Source organism: Triturus cristatus, chromosome 4_2 (assembly GCF_964204655.1).
Source record: "Triturus cristatus chromosome 4_2, aTriCri1.1, whole genome shotgun sequence".
NCBI classification, from domain to species: domain Eukaryota; kingdom Metazoa; phylum Chordata; class Amphibia; order Caudata; family Salamandridae; genus Triturus; species Triturus cristatus.
The window spans coordinates 555,322,116-555,341,978 of NC_140586.1; the positions used below are offsets into that span (position 1 = coordinate 555,322,116).

At 44.0% G+C, this 19,863-nt stretch overlaps 1 protein-coding gene across 2 annotated transcripts in view; it reads left to right on the forward strand.

Moving 5' to 3' along the window:
- BTBD8 (BTB domain containing 8) overlaps positions 1-19,863 on the forward strand; it is a 430,373-nt gene that overhangs the window by 281,372 nt on the left and 129,138 nt on the right. The window lies entirely within an intron of this gene.

Consider the following 19,863-nt stretch of genomic DNA (forward strand, 5'->3'; position numbering starts at 1 on the left):
TTTAAATAAATTGTTGATCATTGGCCATGTATTACAGAAATAAAATTGATGATTTGTTGCTAAACTTAAACTAGCAAATGAGTGCTAAACTTAAACTAGCAAATGGGTGGTGTTGGACTTGGCCCTTTTTGCAGGGTCATCCCTGAACTTTTTGCCTTCCTCCTGTATTTTGTCTGACCTGTTTTTGTTGGTTTTAGGACTCTTTGCATTTTACCACTGCTGATCAGTGCTAAAGTGCATATGCTCTCCCTATTGTAAATTGATGTATGAATTAGTGATTCCATGATTGGCTGGTTTGGTTTACCTGTCAGACCCTAGTACAGTGCACCAGGTGTGCCCAGGGCTTGTAACCCAAATGCTGCTAGTGGGCTTGCAGCACTGGTTGTGCCACCCACATAAGCAGCCTTTAAAAGTCTGTCTAAGGCCTGCCATTGCAGAGCCTGTGTGCAGTCTGGTACTGCCATGCTGACTGGGCAAGTGCACCCACTTGCCAGTCCCTAAACCTTCCCTTTTCTTCATATCAGACACCCCTATGGTAGGCCCAAGGGCAGGGTGCATTGTAAGTATAAGGTAGGACATGCCCTGGTGTGTGTTACAGCCATTTTCGTTTTTCACTATTGCAAGGCTAACTGTTCCCCATAGGCCAGAATGGGCAGTTTGATTATTACATATTATAATCCTAACTGACTCAGGGAACATGGTAGAAATTCGAGTTTTGTATGCCTGAACTCAGAATGATAAAATACATCTTTTAGTGAAGTTGATTTTAACATTCTGTGTTTGAAAATACCACTTTTAGAAAGTAGGTATTTTCTTGTCTAGCCATCCAGACCTGCCTCTGCTAGGCTGTGTATTCCTTGTCTGGAGTTTGAGTGACAGGGGCTGGGGAATTCCAGGGGGCTGGGTAATTCCCAGAGACAGGGTGAGTCAGCACAGGGCTGAATAGAGAGATCTCCATGTAGATGGGTGGGAGGGGTTGCACCTGGAATCTGAATAGGGCTGTGCCTTCCCTCCACATTGCTGGCTCCACCTCATGTGGTGCGTCTGATATCTCTGCCCTGCACTCTGAAAGGAAAGAAGGAGTCTTGTCAACAAAGTGCTCCAGGACTGACCAGAACTGGTTTGGACTAGGCAAAGCCTTTCTGCCTTCAGAGAACAAAGAGAAACTGGGTATAAATATTGGGACCCAAACCCAAGAACTTTAGATCACTTTGGGAAACAAGAAGAAACCTTTGCTGAGGAGTCTAACCAGAAGAAACTGAGGAGAGACTATCCCTAAGCTAAAGTGCTGCTTGGGGGATTGGCCTGCAGTGGTTGCCTGACTGCCAAAGAAAGGAGAAAGGACTTTGTGTGCACTTTATTCAACTTGTGAAGGCTCTCCAAGGGCTTGGAAAAGAGCTTGCCTCCTGCTGAAGTCTCGGGGACAACAGACTTCACCCACCAGCTCCCCAAAAGTTCTTTGGAAGTGCCTGCTGTTTTGCGAGGCTTTCTGAGGGACTGCGTGTCGCAAGGAGCTGGAAGCGCAACTCACGAACAAGAAGCGTGTTGCCGAAATGCTGCTGCCGCTTCACAACACAAAGCGCCTCGCATCGCCGGAGAAGAGGATCGACGTCGCAACAGATGCCGCCGCATCACCCGGAAGTGTTTCGCAGAAGAATAGTTGAGTCATCGCAGGTCCACCGAAGTGCTTCACATTGCCAGGGGAGAGGATCGACGTCGCAGCAGATGCCGCCGCATCACTGGGAAACGTGTCGCAGGGCCTGTAGCGGCTCATCACCGGAGAAGAGGATCGACGTTGCTTCAGACGCTGCCACATCTCCGGGAAGCGTGTCGCAGGGTCTGTCGCAGCTCATCACCGGAGAAGAGCATCGACGTCGCATCAGACGCCGACGCATCACTGGAAGAGTGTTGCAGGGACTTGTTGCGGCTCGCATAGTTGTGGAAGCAACTCGCATCGCCCGGGGAGAGGATCGACGTCGCAGCAGACGCCGCCGCATCACTGGGAAGCATTATGCAGGGCCTGTTAAGGCTCGCATCATGAGGAAACAACTCGCATCGCCGGAGAAGAGGCTCGACGTTGTAGCAGACGCCGCCGCATCACCTGGAAGCAAGTCGCATCAAGACTAAGCGCCATCTTTGTTTCTTTGCACCAGATCTTCAACGCATCACCGTCCTCCCAACACTTTCGTTGTCTTGTGGTACGCATCTTAAGGTACATTGAACTCTGAGTGTCACATTTACCATCTTAAGAGAACTAAGCAAATTCTACCATTTTAAAGTAACAGTATTGTGGATTTTTTTTGTTTGTGGTCTTGTGATAAGTCTATATAAAGAATACTTATTTTGTGATATAAAACTTGTGTGGTGTCCATCTGTAGTGTTGTCACTTGATTACTGTATGTGTTCACAAATGCTTTACACACTGCCTCTGAGATAAGCCTGTCTGCTCGTGCCAAGCTACCAAGGGGGTGAGCAGGGGTTATTTTAGGAGTGTACCCCCTTACCAGACACAAGGGTCTCTATTTGTCACAGGTACCTACCTATGCCAACAAGAGACCCCCAAATCTAACAGGTGGCGATAAAAATTAAACATTGCACATGATTTGGAGTATCTCCTGATGCTGAAGATTCTCGGATCAGTTTGCAATCTCCAGAATTCTATTTATAGCAAGATTATCCTGGAAATGCCTTAACTTTCTACACAAGTTATCCATCCCAGTAATCTGCACACATGAGGCTTAACATTTTTTCATGCTAAAGATGCGTATCAGAATGACAAGAAGTGGGACCCTGCATTAGAATTCCCCCAAAAAGTGTCTCGCAATTATCGTTTTAAAAGCATACAGCTTCACATACTACACCGTGCATATCTGACGCCCGAGAAGCTTCAACAGTATTACACAGACATGCCCTTTACATGCCCCAGTTGTCCGATCCGATGCTCGCCGCAACGTTTCTCCACATGTTCTGGGAGTGCCCGACGCTTCGCGCTTACTGGCCAGTGTCCACGCCGCCTTTCTCAAAGTCACGGGGCTCACTGACATTCATTCATGGGAGGCCAGCGTGTTAGGCATCCACTAGCGTCATAAGTCGCTAAAAGTAGAGACCCGTTTCTCATCCCTGGAGTTGCTTCTGGCCAAACGGTGCATAGCAATGCACTGAAGGGCACTGAGAGGATCCCAATAGCGGCCTGGCGGGTGGGGGGGGGGGCGGTCGGCAAGTGGAGTGCCGCAGAGGAGGAGGTGCTTCGTTCTGTAGAGATTAAGGGTATCCGCAAGCATCCCATATCCATGTCATGGGCTATCTTATTACACTCCTTTAAACAGGAAAAGTCGGAAGAGCCACTGTCCCAGAGCACTCGCGCCCCTGCGGCGAATGCGCGCACCGTGGTTGTCCACTGCAGTCTCCCAGTAGATCAGGCACCTGATGGGCCCGAGATGGCAGCCTGAGGCATACAAACATTATAGTGCTCCTAGCCTGGTGCCCTTGCCTGTCCCCTCTCAGCGCCACGCAAGCAGCTTCTTACTTCAGATGTCTTAATCCGATGGCTCATATTAAGCGACGCCAGCATAGTCCTAGTGTATCCCATTTCTAACTCCCAGTTTAGTAGAGTTCAGATTGTTATTCTCAAACATAGATGCAAGTCACCTGCTGGGCTAGCGTTGAGAGCCTACGCCTGGCTTCAGTACAGGCCACAGACTTTCTCTCATGGACAAATGATCTACACCAATGTACCTTCCCGCACTAGTGATGTTGCCTCCTAAAAGGTTGGATGGGTTAAATGATATGTCCAGGCTATAATACACGTCATTAAACCCCTTTTACTAAGGAGAGAATAGTTCTTGGCAACTATCGAACGTGACAGCCCTGATCCCTCAGGATCATAGAAACAGTGTGATACTTTTCTCTCAGTCTCTCGTGCTCACTTTGTCTCGAAGGGATGCCCAGAATAATGGTGTGGACGTTTTCCAATAAGCATTTATTGAACCAGCATCATTCTAGTGTAAAAAAGTGTGCTGAAACAACCATTAGACAATAACAGATATAAATGATTATAAGCACTAACATAGTAAAAGGATGGTAGGTTTTTACCATCGTGCTAAAACAATGAATACAGGCAAGTATATAAAATACATGACAGTAAAAACGCGCACTCTGACGATGCGATCCTAACTAAATGTACCTAAGTGTACCTAGCATGTATGTGGGTGTAAAACCAAGAATCCCTCTAGGATAAAGTCAACCCCGTTACCTGAAGTGAGAGACTGTGGGACCCCGTCTTGTTCTCGAGCTGGACACTCCACAAGGAATGTCGGACCACTGCGAGCTGGAGTGTTTTCATTCAGGAACCTCAGCGTCTCGCGTCAGTGTGTCGGCAAGGAAGTCCTTTTCTCCTCTCACTACCTCAGCAAGATATGGTGTATATATACCCAAAGCAGTAGCCCCTGGGGATATACCTTGCTGTCTCATGTCGGACTTGGATGACAGAAGGAATGACCCTTATACATAGTTTTTATGCAGGAGATGGTACGCCTGCTGTCCTACTGTGATTCCAAGAATCCTCATGCATAATGAATAAGGCTTAAGCTTTTCGGAGAAAACCCCATGTCATCTTTAGGCATTACCGTAACTAGGTAAAAAGTCAGTACTAAGAACCATTATGTTGTGTAATATCAGGGGAATGTAGGTGAAAGGTGAATTCATTACCTGAGCCGACATTGGGGTACCTATATGGAACATAACACTCTGACAGTGGCTCTTGTAGAGCCGCCTCCGTGCCACTAGCAATGTACACCCTCTGTCACCCTGTAGTGCGGAATAAAGGGGTGATCTGCAACTGGAGCCTTGATCTAAGAGGAGTGTAAGCGTCAGTATTCTGGCTGTTCTTTAGGGAAGTCTATCCTTATCTCCCGGATCATGCGGGACAGCTTGGCAAACAGCAGGAATTGACCTGCCCTCAGGTTTAATCTTCTGCACGTCTCAGCATAGTCGAGGAACTCCCCATCTTGGTATAAGCTCCCCAAGCTCCGATATCCTCCCGCTATCCACAGTCACTCATCTACATTCCTCTATATATGTCTGAAGGGTTGCGGACATCATATTGGTATCAGTAGGACATATGGTGGTCTGCGCATTCCATCGCTCTCATGGAAGTTAGCTCACTAGACCATTTAAGAAGATAGGTTGGATTCGCAATGTGGAATCCTTGCTAACCACAATAGGTCTAGAGGGCTACTGGGATACAAATGGACCCTGCATTACTCCCCAGTAAAGATTCAGTTAAGAAGCAGTATTGGGACTAGGTAGCACAGGCTTCACTTACCAATACATCATGGGGACGTTTAACTACTGAGTTCATGGATTTTAAATTGATTAGTTCTTACGTACAATATTTAGATATTATCACAATACCCAAGACAGGAAACTTTTTATGAAGTTCAGGTTCGGTTCCCTTCCTTTGAACTCTTTCACAGGTTCCTGGCAACAACTTTCCATAATTTCCCGGTTTTGCCCCTACTACGTTTTTTCACCAGAGTCAACTACCCACGTATTCTTTGCTTGTTCGATGTACTCCCATCTGAGAGCAAAATGGCTTAAACCAATCTGCAAGCAATTGAGTTCACGCATTTACGGCAAAGCCCTCCTCATTCTTAGATCGGACTCGAATCCGCCGATTGCTTGCTCAGTTGCAAAGTTTTTGGATCATATGTGGGCAATTAGAAGGAATTGGTTGAAAGAGTAAGACAGTTGTACATCTTTTTCCCTTTCAGCTTGTGATATTGTTTTAACTAGTTTGTTCGTTCACATTTTTTTTTAATGCCAATATCTCAACGGTCTTGAGTGTAGTGCATTTCTAGATCAAAGGCAGCATAGCGGGCCATGTTGCCCATTCTGAAATAGGCATTGAATTTTAGGTTAGGGCTTGATTGTTATTTTTTACCAGGCTACTAATTTATTTTGTTTGTCTTTTAATCGATTTGTATGAACTATATTGCACTTGTACTTTTATGGTCTTATGATCGAAATAAAGTTTTATGATGGTCTGCGCATTGCGTATTTGACCCTGCCAGTCCCACCTGTCTTGCCACAAAAGGGCGCTCCACCAGCTATTGTGATCCGCTCATGAGATGCTGGTGGAGCTCCATCACTCCCCTCAGTAGCCTTTATTCCGAGTTTTGTTCTTCCTCACACCACTGCACTGTGTATTGCAGAAGTCCTGGCACGTAATAGAGCTGGAGTTCCAGGAGTCCCAGACCTCCTCGCTCCCGGTCTAATTATAATTTGTCCAGTTCGACCCTACTCCATTTCCATGCTCACAACTGTGAGATCAAGAGATTGTTCAGTTCCTGGAATGCCTTCCTCTTGATAGTACAGACGGAGTTCTGGAGTACATAGGGGCAGCGTAGGAGAAATGCCATCTTACTAACTACTACCCTACCCATAATTGAAATCAGGAGTGTGTTCCAGAATCTTCTAGAGTCTTGGAGGCCCGAAAGTACTCTGCCCATATTAGAATTAGATTGGTCCGCTAGCAAACGGGCAACTTGCATGCCAAGGTAGCAAAACCTCTGTGTCTCCTAAGTAAGTTCTGGATCAGCTAGGGCCTCCATGTCCTCCCCGGTCCACTTTCCCAACGGGAACAGGACGGTGTTGCTTTTGTTAACCTGGAGTCCTGAGGCTACACCTAAGCTAAAAAAAATTAGCGAAGAGGGCACACCACATAATTAGTAAAAATCCAGTGACATCCATTCATGTATCTTAAGCAAAGTTAGTCCAAAGAGTTTGAGTCCAAAGCACTCAGTACATTTCCAAAGGTATCCTTTATTACATTTCACAGTCAAATGAAGAATACAGTCAATGCATTTCATCCCAAAGAAACAAGAGGGACTTCCTCAGGGCTTGTTTTAAAACAAAGAACAACGTTTTTACAAATATAATTGGAAAAATTAAAAGTGCTGTAAGACACAATTCTAAAAGCTCATAATTCGAAGATAAATCACCATTAGGGGGAATTACGGCACTCTAAGACACAAACCAAGTAGCGTTAGTCTTTTTGTCAGCAAGAAATGCTTGGAGCGATTGTACATGAATACCTCATTCAATTTCATACAAATTAATAAAGGTAATGGGTTTGCATTCACATAGTAATAAAGTAGAAACGTTGCATTACTGATTTTATTATAACTCAAATACAACATTGTAAAAAAGACATTATACATTATTGACACTATAATTGATATTTGTCTGAAATGTAGTTCCTCGTGTCTCAAAGTCCATGTTCCAATTCATATTGATTTATATAAGATATACTGTTTCAAAATTATTTATTTCTTCAATAATTAAACATTCCTAAAAAGAGAATTAAACTGTCATACACAGAAAATTGTGTCATTGGAAACTTCCAGTTGTTTTAATTGAACAATCTCAGTTTGGTATAATGTCCTAATTATGCATACATTAGAAACCCAATAACCCATCTGAAAGGGAACCGCTGTGTAACTAGTTTATTGTAATAAATAATAATCTATAATCTCCCAAAAATATTATTACAAATTAAAAATTATATCTCCAACTATGCATTCCTATCTCATATTCAGACCAATAATATCCATATTACATCAGCGATCAACACATCAACATCTTTCAATATCTATTAGCAAGCAGCACGAGTCCCTGCAAAATAAACCATGTCATATTATCACCAAACTCCCATTAATTACCACTGTATCTTATACCAATAACATAACCTTCCCCAAACTTCCATTTTTGAGGAATTCTATTGACCAGAACAACAGTGCGCATTCTCTTTTTTTATTATTTCTTTATTTCCACAGTAATTCTGGCGGGGTTACAATTTATATACATACATGACGTGCCTGGATATTATACAAAATATTATAATCAGCCTCTAGCAGTTTAGATTTGAGACATATTAATACATTAGTAAAAAAATCCATGCAATGTTTCATGATGAAAGGTAATCTGACAAAACACCCCAAGTTAATAATCCAATACGTTTTTTTCTGACCCCCTTCAATACATACAGACTCCATTCTAACTCATAAATGCTATACAATTTGTTTCTCCAAAGTTCAAATTTCGGAGTGTCAGGGGAAAGCCAATCAGTTGCGATGCATAAACGGACCACAATCATAGCTAAAAAAATAAAATATTTATGCTCACTTGAACCAGGAAAACCATTTGAATTTGGTTCCACTCCCAATAACAGCAGCACCGAAGATATCCTAAACGGATAATTTAGTACCACTGACATAAATTTTTCAATATTAGTCAAGAAAGGTGATAATTTATTGCATTGAAAAAATATATGCAGCATATCAGCATCAGAATCCCCGCATCTAAAACATTTCCCATCATATTTACTACCCCAACTTGCCATCCTTTTAGGGGTATAATATAATCGAAAAACTGTTTTATACACTTGAGCTTTCAAGTTTGCAGCTAAACATATCTCTTTAGAAATGGATAAAGTATCCTGAATATCCACTTCCGGGACTTCAAGCAAGTTTTGCCAATAGGTATTATATTTTTTCATATCATCCTCTCTGGACTGCATCAAAATCAAATAAAGTGAGCCAATCCTTGATCTCCTCCGAATTCCCTCCACTAAATTATTAGAAAAGGGCACAAATTGTTTGTTTTTTTTTAAACAAAAATGTCTAACTTGGAGATATTTAAAAAAGGAATGTTGAGGTAATTGATATTTAGCTGCTAATTCTATAAATGTAGCAAATATACCACTTCCATTATATAAATCTCCAATTCTGAATAAACCCTTTCTTATCCAACTCTTAGCAACATTATCCCAAAATACGGAAGGGAGAATTTTATCCGCAGTGAAGGGAGTATAAAAGGTGATTTTGCCAAAATGTATTAAATGTCTAATACTTCTCCAAACTTGATAAGCTGAAATCAAAACCTTAAATCGAGTATGCTTGTAATAATTACCCTCCAGTTCTTTTAATAAGCATCCTTTTGCTTGCTCACCCAATAACAGAAAAAATATCGAAGGAGCTTCCGCTTCATCCTCCGTGGATTCACCTGTCAACATATATCTCATTCTTTGTAAAAAACAAACATAATAATAAAGTAAAAAATCCGGTAGCCCACGTCCACCCCTTTCTTCAGGTAGCGTCAGCAATTTCATAGCTCGACGTACTTTTCCTGGAGCCCAAAAAAATTCTCCACAAACAATCTGAAGTTGCGATATATTTTTGGAAGAGAACTGCAGTGGAATACTCCGAAATAGATACAATATTTTGGCAAGAACCTTCATCTTAATAATATTTCCTTTACCAATTATTGATATTTGGAGTCGTCTCCATCTAGCCAGCGATTGCTTAATTTGTCTCTTGCCAATTAATATCTATCTCTTGCATATGGGGTGTAATTTTTATACCTAAATATGTAACTACATTAATAACTCGTGGATCCTTAAACTGAATATTTTGTGTACATAATATTTGAGTTTTTTCCGAATTTGATTTATACCCAGACTTTCCACCAAAATCTCTGGCTAAATGTTCAATCTCGGTAATAGCCTCTCCTGGGTGAGTTGTTACTACTGCGATATCCTCCGCATACGCAAAAACTGAATAAGCTAGCTCCTTAACTAAAAATGGTTTAATATGGGACGATTTCTGAAGACTAATGATGAAAGGATTTATAAACAACGCAAAAAGCAGAGGAGAACACGGACATCCTTGCCGTGTCCCTCTTGTAATAATAATCTTTTCAGATTTTAGACCCATTGCAGTTATCCTAGCATTTGGTGTTTTGTATAGAGCTTGAATTGAAGTTAAAATAACTTTTCCAAAACCCATCCTTGACATAATTTGCCATAAGTATGACCACTCCACCCGGTCAAACGCTTTCTCAGCGTCAAGTAATACTAGCGCTAAGTCCCTGTTCTCCCCCTCTGCAATATCAAATAAAGTGATGACCCTATTTATATGAGTAGCTGTGCCTCTTTTCGGAATAAAACCATGTTGGTATTGATACAAGCGGGGTTATAATCTTAGATATACGATTTGCAATCATCTTCGAGTAGATCTTGCTGTCACAATTGAGTAACGATATTGGGCGGTACCAACAGTGCGCATTCTCATTTGACCAATACACATTCTAATATCTACCCGAAACATCTTCAGAGGTGTATCAAACAAAATGGTGTGCCGTATAAGGCATATTTTGCCCAACTCTGATAAAGCCATCCCAGCACACTCTAGGCACATTAAATGGTATATCAAGAGAATGGTGTACTATATTAAACTAGATTTACTCCCCTCTATAAAATCATGATTCACTCACATAATAATCAAAATCAGTACCTATAGGTTACCACCTCCACTAATTCCTCATTTAGAAGTCCTAAAAAGTATTGTACAAACACTTACAACTTCATTCACACTCATTCATAAGGTCAAGCATAATCCAGGCGAAACTAACCATACTCATCTCAGCTCAGGGCTGCTGTCTCTTCATACAGTATAACTTGCTGTTCAGTTTGAGCATGCTGACTCTCAAGCATATTTAGTCAGCCCGTGTCACAGTCCAACTGGCGTAGTTACTTCCTCAACTAATCTGTGAACCACACCCCACTTGCGTCTGCACTCTACCCAGCATAAAACCAGACTGATCTTCCCCAACCAAGTGGGTCACCACATGACATGGGTGCCTAGCCAGAGTCTTAGAAAATCTCTTAGTATCCACTTTAATCATAAGGAGCAGCCAGTACCATCCCAGTTCTCTAGGATTTTATCTGGCTTAGGGATCATTGTTATTGTGACTTCTCACGTGGAAGGCAGCAGGACACAGACGCGTCCCGCTTCTTGGAGCATCTCCAGAAGTATTGGTAGAAGTTGTCCGGAGTAGCATTGGTAAAACTCGACCAGCAGCACATCTGGGCTGGGTGTTTTACATTGGGAGAGCTCCTTGATGGCCTCAGCTAGTTGCTCCCCTCAATTCAATCTCCATCTCCTTATATTGATCTTCCGTCACCCTAAGGGGAGTCTGTGAATCTAAGAAAGCTGTCATTTAGCGTGTTGGATTGGGGGTCAGTCCCCGAAAAATAATGTGGCGTAACGGCTAGAGCTGTCGGCTTTAAAAGTGAGGTACCAGGTTTGAGTCTTTGCATCGGCTCAACATCCTGTGTGATATGAAAACTGCAAAAAAAGTGTGACTGGAGCAGCTAGTTAATTTCCAGCTCTGTGGCATTGTTTATCCCATCTGATGGGTTTAGGGCCAATGTCATAGAGGAAGGGCGTTTCCTCTTAAGAAGCCATGTCAATTACCTACCAGTCTTATCTCCCTCTGCATAGGGCTGTCTTCCATATTCCCTACATGTGAAGCAATCTAGCCTGTCCCTAATGTCACCCAGACTTATCTTGACCTTCAGTGCATGTTTCTGGTCATTGTTTGTGATCTGTCTGTCTGTTTGCAGTCCTGCCAACAGGTGTTCAGTTTCCGGTAGTTCCCTTTCTAGTCCGTGGCGCATGCCATATATCTTAGTGAGACATTCTCCCTATGTTACTACTTTGATGGCCTCTCACTTCGTTCCCTTGGCTGTTGTTGTTGTCCAGTTGGCTTGCAGTCATCGCTACGTAGGGATGACCACCAGAAAGGTCGAAATACGAATCCGCTAACATAGGAGCACTATCCTATGTCAAAGGACATCTACCAAATTAACAGCACATTATGTAGAGAAAGGACACACTGATCAACTTATAAAATGGACAGTGATGGAGAAAATAAACTGTAGCACAGGAGTAACGCACAAACTGTTGGAAAAAGAACAACGGTGGGTGTACAGACTTAACACACACAGACTTGGACTCAACGATGCTAATTTTCCATGGAGCCAGTTGACTCTTTAAAGGTACAATTCGCTATAGACCTTATCATTAAATACGCCTTCATGAGCAAAATATGATTACAACTATGAACACCTTACGGTGATGTAAGCGATTAACTTCAATTAACACCACCAATGGCCAGCCCACAACCTCTAATCAGATGGAGAAATAGCAATATAAAGTACGCGCTCATTAACACCCGTAGTATGTATAGATCATTCCACAGAACCATTAAAGGCAACACTCACTCATGAGCACAAGACTGCTACATATTTCTTTTTACTAGTCTTGTTACAATTGACTAGGATTAGTTCATAGTACAACAATGTTTTTTAAAAAAAAGTGTTTCCCTTGTGTAACAATTGATGCCTACAATAAACAGCACGTTTGACACTCCTGACACCGTTAATTTAATGAAATCTACCATTACCAAGAGTGTCTGGGTCTCCTAGAATATATGTCAGGATAGGAGCCCCTTGTTCAAAGAGGGCGGGCCACATGAGCCGATTAGGCACAGCTGCGACGCAGTGGCGGCTGGTGACATTTGAAAGTGGTTGAAAGTGGTGAGGCGTATAATGTTTTTTATACTGCACCGTAGCGAGCGAGTGGCCTCGACTAAGGCTGTTCTTCACACAAAGCAGATCAAGAGACTAGGATATGCCCAAAATGTGTCTGTATCCCACCTTAGTGCTTTAAAAACACACCAAGCTGGGTCGGCCCAACTAGGGGACCTTCCCTGACTCCCCATGCAGCTGTAAGGTTTCAGTACAAGGCTCTCTGACTGACTTACAAATTCCTGGAATTATTTGTTTCCAAATACCGTCAGGATACATACAGAAAACAAACATGGGCAAAGCCAATAGGCGTGGCCTTGATAAACTGGTACAAAAGAACAACCGATACGAGGCTCAACATGGCTCCCAAATGCTGGCACAAACAAAGCAAAATTTAAAAAACATTCACTGATACGGCAGGTTTCTATGTGATTTTGTTCTATATATGATAGCCTTTCAGTTGTGCCATGCATTCTGTTATTATCATCTCTGAAGGAGGCAAAAATAACTCACCGCCTAACCTAGCTCTCTAGTTACAGACAGTTAAAATATTACAATGTATGTAACTTAAGCACTTTATAACTTTAAAATGGAAACAGAAAATAAATCACCATCTAACTTGGCACTCGAAAACCTATCAAAATAAATAAATACAATTTAAAGCTAATATAAAAAAAATAACAAAGTAAAAAACACAATTGACCCCAGTGTCAGCAGAATCGGCATAGCTAAGGCTACAATGTACTTTATAAGCGGTTTTCAAAATCATGCCTTGTCTATAACTTTGAAGGTGGCGAGTTAACAAATTACCAGGGGGAGTCGAGCCCAAGGTCTAGCTCGGCTCTTAGAGTCCATGCACCAGCCAAGCCCTGAAAATGTCTGCTATTTAAATCATACAAAAACATCATGTAAAATGCATGTCTCTTCCAAGTAGTATATTTCTTGAGCATGTGGAAGCTTTGACCAGTTACATTGCACAAGGTCATGTTCATTTTTTTGGGCACAGGGAGATTAAGTGATTTTCCCAGAATCACAGAATGTTGAGTCATTGCCAAAACTCGAACCTGGTTTTCCAGTTACCAAGTGGGCAGCTCTGGGCCTAACACCACATAGTGAGTAGAGCTAGAAGGAGGGCAGCAGGTTCCAACAAGACCTCAAGCTGAGCCAGAGCTAGGTTTCAGGCTCCAGCCTGGCTCAGGCTTTCAGTAGCTCTCCCACCTCGACACAGCTATAGTACACGTTTATTTATGTTAAAAGAAAAGCATAACAATTTTCAGAGTTACGTTACCGTTGATGAAGATTGCAGAAAGATAAAACCTAGTCTGCAATGAAATGCATGGATATGTACATCAACACTCCCTTCCATTGTGCTTTTCTTTTGGCCTGTCTCTCTTGTATCTCCATGTCTCATCCCCGCCACTTACTGGAGTCTGCCCAAGTCAAACATGTAGTAGTGTCCCATGGTGGGCACTGATGCAAGCAAGAAAAATAGCCCCTTTGACTCCAGTTGGGGCAGTAAACTACAGGAATTATCAGGGTTCAGTAGACCTCGCAGACTGATCAGTAAAGCAACATTTTAAACGGGCCGCTCTAGAATCTCTCTATCGTTGTTACCTTTTTATTATTAAAAGGGCCCGAAATCTGGATAATAACCTAAACCTTGTCTGTTCATCAGAACAACTATTCCAAATGCAAGGTACTAAAGCGGCGTCTGAAGTAAAAGTAATTACACATTCTGCACCTCATTTCAATGGGCTGTGGTCACCTTTTAATGATGCGGCTCATTACAGCTGATGCACCTTTAACCCCTTCCATGCTGCGCAAATTCCGCCGCTGTGCTGACGGAATCTTGCGCGGGCGTGGTCATGACGGAACGGTTCCGTCATGAGCACAGCTCAACCGTGGCTCATGACGGAACCGTTCCGTCATGAGCACCGAAGGGGTTAATCCACCTACCGCCGCGGCGCACTTTTTGAAGAAGAGCTTTCTGGGAGACGCAAGTGATCAGGTTATTCTGAACAGAAGCCACCTTCATTGACTTAGAGCCGAGATTCTGATCAGCGCGAGTCCAAGGTTATGATAAATAATCCCTGGCCCTCTTGACATTCTCTTCCCTTGGTTTCATGGCGGGGACAATCAGATGGATGCGAGGGTTAAGAAGGAGCCTGGATATTTGAAAGTGTTCTTAAAAACGGAGCTAAAGAAACAAAATAATGGGGAACCGGAGGCCTTTGTTCGAGTTGTGGTGGCAAATTAAAGCGCAGCAGCCTTTTCACCTGTGGTTTTAAGTAGCTTCTCACTGCGAATAGACAAACAGCCTGTTTGTCTACTCGTTAAACTTTTCAGGCATCTCATAAAACTTGGAGAAAAAATGAGAGTTGTAGCAGTGCAAGCGCCTGCGCACCCAAGACTGATTTAAACAAATAAAACAACAAACACACGTTTCTGGCTTTACCCAGCGTCGGCCGGCATGCTCGAGGGAGGGGGGGTCGTGGGTGGGAAATAAAACAAATTAAAATTAAAATAAAAGTAAACATACCTGAGTGCCGCCGGTATACCGCACTGCCTCCGCTCCGGCCTGTACTGGTGGGTCCGCGTGTTCTTGCTGCAGGAAGCAGCCAGCAGGCAGCTTCCCTCCACCACGCAACGGAAGCCAATCATGATGCTGGTAGGCGCAGTAGGCTAGCACCCCAGCCGGGACGTTTTCTCTGCATAGAGAAAGACGGAGGGGGGGCGGTCCTGCTCGAGGGCAGTGGGGAGTGGCTTACCCACTGTTGTTGGCACTGACTGTTTGGTTGGCCTTGAGCTGACCAAACAATCAGTACCCACAACAGTGGGTAAGACACTCCCCCCCGGCCCTCAAGCAGGACCGCCCACCCCCCCGCCCCCAACCAGGCACAGAGGCACTTCTGCTTTCTCGCAATGCGAGAAGGCAGAAATATAAATGGTAGTTTATACCGTTTATGTTCTGCCTTCTCGCACTGCGAGAAAGCAGTGGGGCAACGCCCCCACACCCCAATGGGGGAGCCGCCACTGGTTGCCCTGATGATCCTGGCTATAACATGGATAGATGGCTCCTCCCTGGGGGGAACTACAATAGGGCACTCTGTTCCAAACCTGAGCGATATACATTGACGGGCCCAACCAAACACTCAGTCCACATCTGGCATGTCGCCACTAAATTCCTTGGATGGGGACATAAGCTGACTTTAGCAACTCCATTGTGGGACTCCGAGAGGCTGGGTAACCTATGGAGATCGAAGGGATTCGGCAAGTGGGAACTCATCGGGATCTCACATACAAAAGACATTTGGGATAAGGGCGAGGTGAAGTCCTTTACCACTCTACAAAAGCAATATGAGTTGGCCGACACTGAGCGCTTTAGATATACACAAGCCCATCACGCATTACGGTCCCTTCTGCCGAAGGGTTCCACTCCTCCCGAGTCTTCTCCGTTAGAAGATAGAATACTAGATGGCCACTTACCCGAAAAAACTATATCCCTAATATACAAGAAATTGATAAATAGCATGATAGATTCTCTTCAATCATTGCGGGAGAGATGGATAAGTGATGGCATCGAAATGGGCGATGAAGAATGGCAGGAGGCAGTATCTTCCCCGAGAGTGATTGTAATTCCAGCGCGACTTAGGCTTGTGCAGCCCAAAATCCTCCACAGAATATATATCACAGGACCCCGTCTTGTACAGATGGGGAGGGCCGACTTGGGGGAGTGCAGGAGACGATGCGGCCACATAGGATCGTTCATGCACATCATATGGGAGTTTGAACACATACGCTCCTTCTGGCAGAAAGTACACGAAACAATCAATGCAGTGCTCACAGTCCGTCTTTACCCAGAGGCACAGAGGTGCCTCCTGAATGTATGGGAACCCACAGACCTGAACACTCACCAGACACAGTGGGTTACACTGGGATTAATGCTTGCAAAAAGGAACATCACACAGCTGTGGGGTGCATTCAATCACCCACGATAGAGGCCTGGAAAAAAGACCTTGATTGGTGCATGCACAGGGAAAAGACTGTCCATACAGCTAGGGGCTGCCCCAAAAATGGTCCCGCATTTGGAGCCCTTGGAACTCATATTGAGGGGAGTTCTGCCAGCCGCCACGTAGTATTGAGCAGTGTGATGTCCTCACCCCGTAACTTACCCTTATGATGTAATGTCATGATTAACTCTCACTTAGGGCCTCACGTAGGTAGCTAAATACCGGTCGGTAACGGCCGAAATTCGGTAAATATCCCGTTACCGACCGGTATTTAGCTGTTTGGGATGTAGGAGGCATAATTCAGGATTCGGTAAATTACCGAATCGGTAAAATACCGATTCGGTAAATACCGAATCCTGAATGTATGGAGCACTCTAAAGAGTGCAAATTACTATTAAGAATTCGTTATTTACCACCAAATACAGGTTGGTGATAAATAACGAATACCTTGCAAAACGCAATATTTTGCAGATGTAAGAGTGCCATGTGGCAGACATACATGCCCTTAGGGCATGTATGTGCGCCACATGTGCACACATGCAAGAATCAGGGGTGCAACAGGGTGTCAATGTGACACCCTGCCACCCTTGTATATGCTCCCCCCATTACCGAATCGGTATTTACCGAATCGGTAATGGTGACTGGCTTCCCATTGATTCCTATGGGCCTCCAGGCCCATAGGAATCAATGGGAAGGTATGCCCCATTACCGAATCGGTAAATACCGATTCATATTTACCGAAATTTTCCGATTCGGTAAAATTTACCGAATCATTACCTACATCACATTTACCGATTCATAAATACCGAATCGGTAAAATTCGGTATTTATGAATCGGTAAATGTGATGCTACCTACATATGGCCCTTAGTGTCTTCACCGTGCATTGTTTTGTTGATTCCTCTGTACTGTGTATCTGATGCCGAAGTATGTTTAATAAAAATATATATATTTTTTTTTAAACGTACCCAGAATTCTGACAAGTCCCAGAAAACTAATTCCCTGGCAAAAGGAGCCCTCTTCAAAACCACCTTGATGGTCCGTTCCCACAAGGAAGCCTTGTGCTTAATAAGATATAGGATCTGTGGGTGTCCCACCCTCCCATCATCAGAAGCTGTAGGATAGGACACGCCCTTTTGTCGCATCCTGCAGAAGTCACTTCTCCTAGTTGCCCCCCTCTGTAAGCCAATGCGCAGCATATTGAAACTGGGAGGCCAGGTAATAGTGCCCCAAATTTTGAACCGCCAGCCCCCCTCTTCCAGCAGTAGGAAAGTTCTTTGCCACTCTTCTACGTCCCCCACGCAGAGCAGCAAAGTTAGGAGGGAATGCAGGCCCCTAAACACCACCAGAGGAAGACTGTCAAATGAGTGTTGTATGGAGCACAGACATCCTTGCAAAAACACCATCTTCGAGATGGCCAGCCCGACCCTTGAGGAAAAGGTGGTGGGAATTCCAGAACTGAGCTGATGACCTTTGGCCCTCAGTGACTCTCCCAATATTATTTTGTAGGCTTTTCTGCTGTGTGTGGGCCACCACCACCCCCAAGTATCGGAACATATCAGTCTCCCAACGGAGGTGCAATTCCGGCAAAGAGTCTGGGTCACAGGCAATAAGCGTCCCCAAAGGAAACACCAAGGATTTTTTATGATTAATCTTCAGGCCCCAGAGCTCCACAGAGATATCCAGGTTGCTCAACAGGAGGGGAAGGGATCTTCTGGGGGCCAAAAAAGGGGTATCATCAGCATACAAGGGTACCAGGTGATTCTCTCCCCACCCTAATCCACCATTTAGACATAGCTTGTCTGACCTGAATGGCCAATGGCTCCAGGACAATAGCAAAAAGGAGCGCTGACAATGGACAACCCTGGCATGTGCCCCTGGCAACTCACCAAGGATCAGAGCATATCTTACCCGCTTGCACCCTAGCCATAGGACCGGTGTACAGAAGGCGCACCCAGGCTAGAACGTGTGGGCCAAACTCAGTCGCTTCTAACACCCACAGAAGGTACTGCCAATCAACCATGTCGAAGGTCTTGGGAATGTCAGTGAATACAACAGCAAGTTCCTCCTCTCTGCCTTCCCCTTCATTCAATACATGCATTAGCTGTCGTAAGTTCATCGTAGTATTATGACCAGTTATGAACCCACATTGGTCCTCATGTATTAAATGTAAGATCACCAAATGCATCCGATCTGACAGCACATTGCAAAGCACGTTCGTACTGCGGCACCTCGCTCAGTGATCGCAAAACTTCTGAATTAGATGGACAGAGATACTATTCTACGGTATGCTAATACACAGTGAAGGCTGATTAATCATTCCAGCGCCATCATGATTTTCCTGGATAATACTAAGCTTCTTTAGCAACAATGAGTCATTTCAGGCAGGAAAGCAGAAAGTCAGTGAGCTGAAAATTAAGTATATGCTTCAATATATGGCCAGGCTTAAAGTGATGTATCAGTCTCAGACTCTCTTCTTTGATTCACCCGAAGAGGTTGTCTAATGGAAGGATCAGCGCGTTCTGGTTAAACTACACACGCCGCCACGCAGAGATTCCGATTCTTCTTTGAGTGACTTATAGCCTAAAATTGGTATAAAGCCGTCCTCTTGGCACAGATGTTCATGATCCTCCTGGTGGAACCCTAAAAAAGCAGTGGGGAGGGCAGTGGGAGTCGGGGGTTCTACGACCTCGCATCATTCTGTGACTTGATAAGTTCTGCGAACTGTAATGATGTTTCTGTGGTAGCAAATTTATCTCTTCATAATGCACATAGCACCAGGGCAGTCATACAATTTGGTTCCTGGAAATCCACGCCTCATTTTAGTTAGTTAGGTTAATGTTGGGAATGGGGAGCCATTGTAATAGGCTGAGACAGGCCAGTAGTTGGAGTCCGTTACCGGTCTAGCCTGCAACAGATAAATCTGGATCCTGGAGTATGGGATGGGGGTGTTCTGGATAGTTGTGTTTTTGATGTTTTGTATAATTTTTACTATTGTTGTCTGTTGAGCGCTTGCTCTCTGGACAACCGACCACGCAGCTACAGTAGACGGATAGTTTTATGTCTGCATGGACCGGGGGTACAGAATATGGATACTTCAGCTGGTGACAAGGAACATTAATGGCCTTCTAGACAGGGTAAAGAGAGGGGTGGCCTTGAAGCAAACTAAGAACATGAAAACAGATCTGCTTGAGGCATGTGAGCTGTAGATACACATGCTTTGCATACTCCTGCCATCTAGTGTTGAGTCCAAATGTTTTCAAATTGTTTTTCTTCGAAGACGCCTTTTCCTAGTCACAAGGTAAGGTGACTCCTCCTTTCGGTGACTGTGCGCATGGGCATCAACTCCATTGTTAGATTGTTTTTTCTGCCAACGGGTTTCGACATGTATTGCTCCGCTCCGGTTTGAAACCGTTCTTAGGGT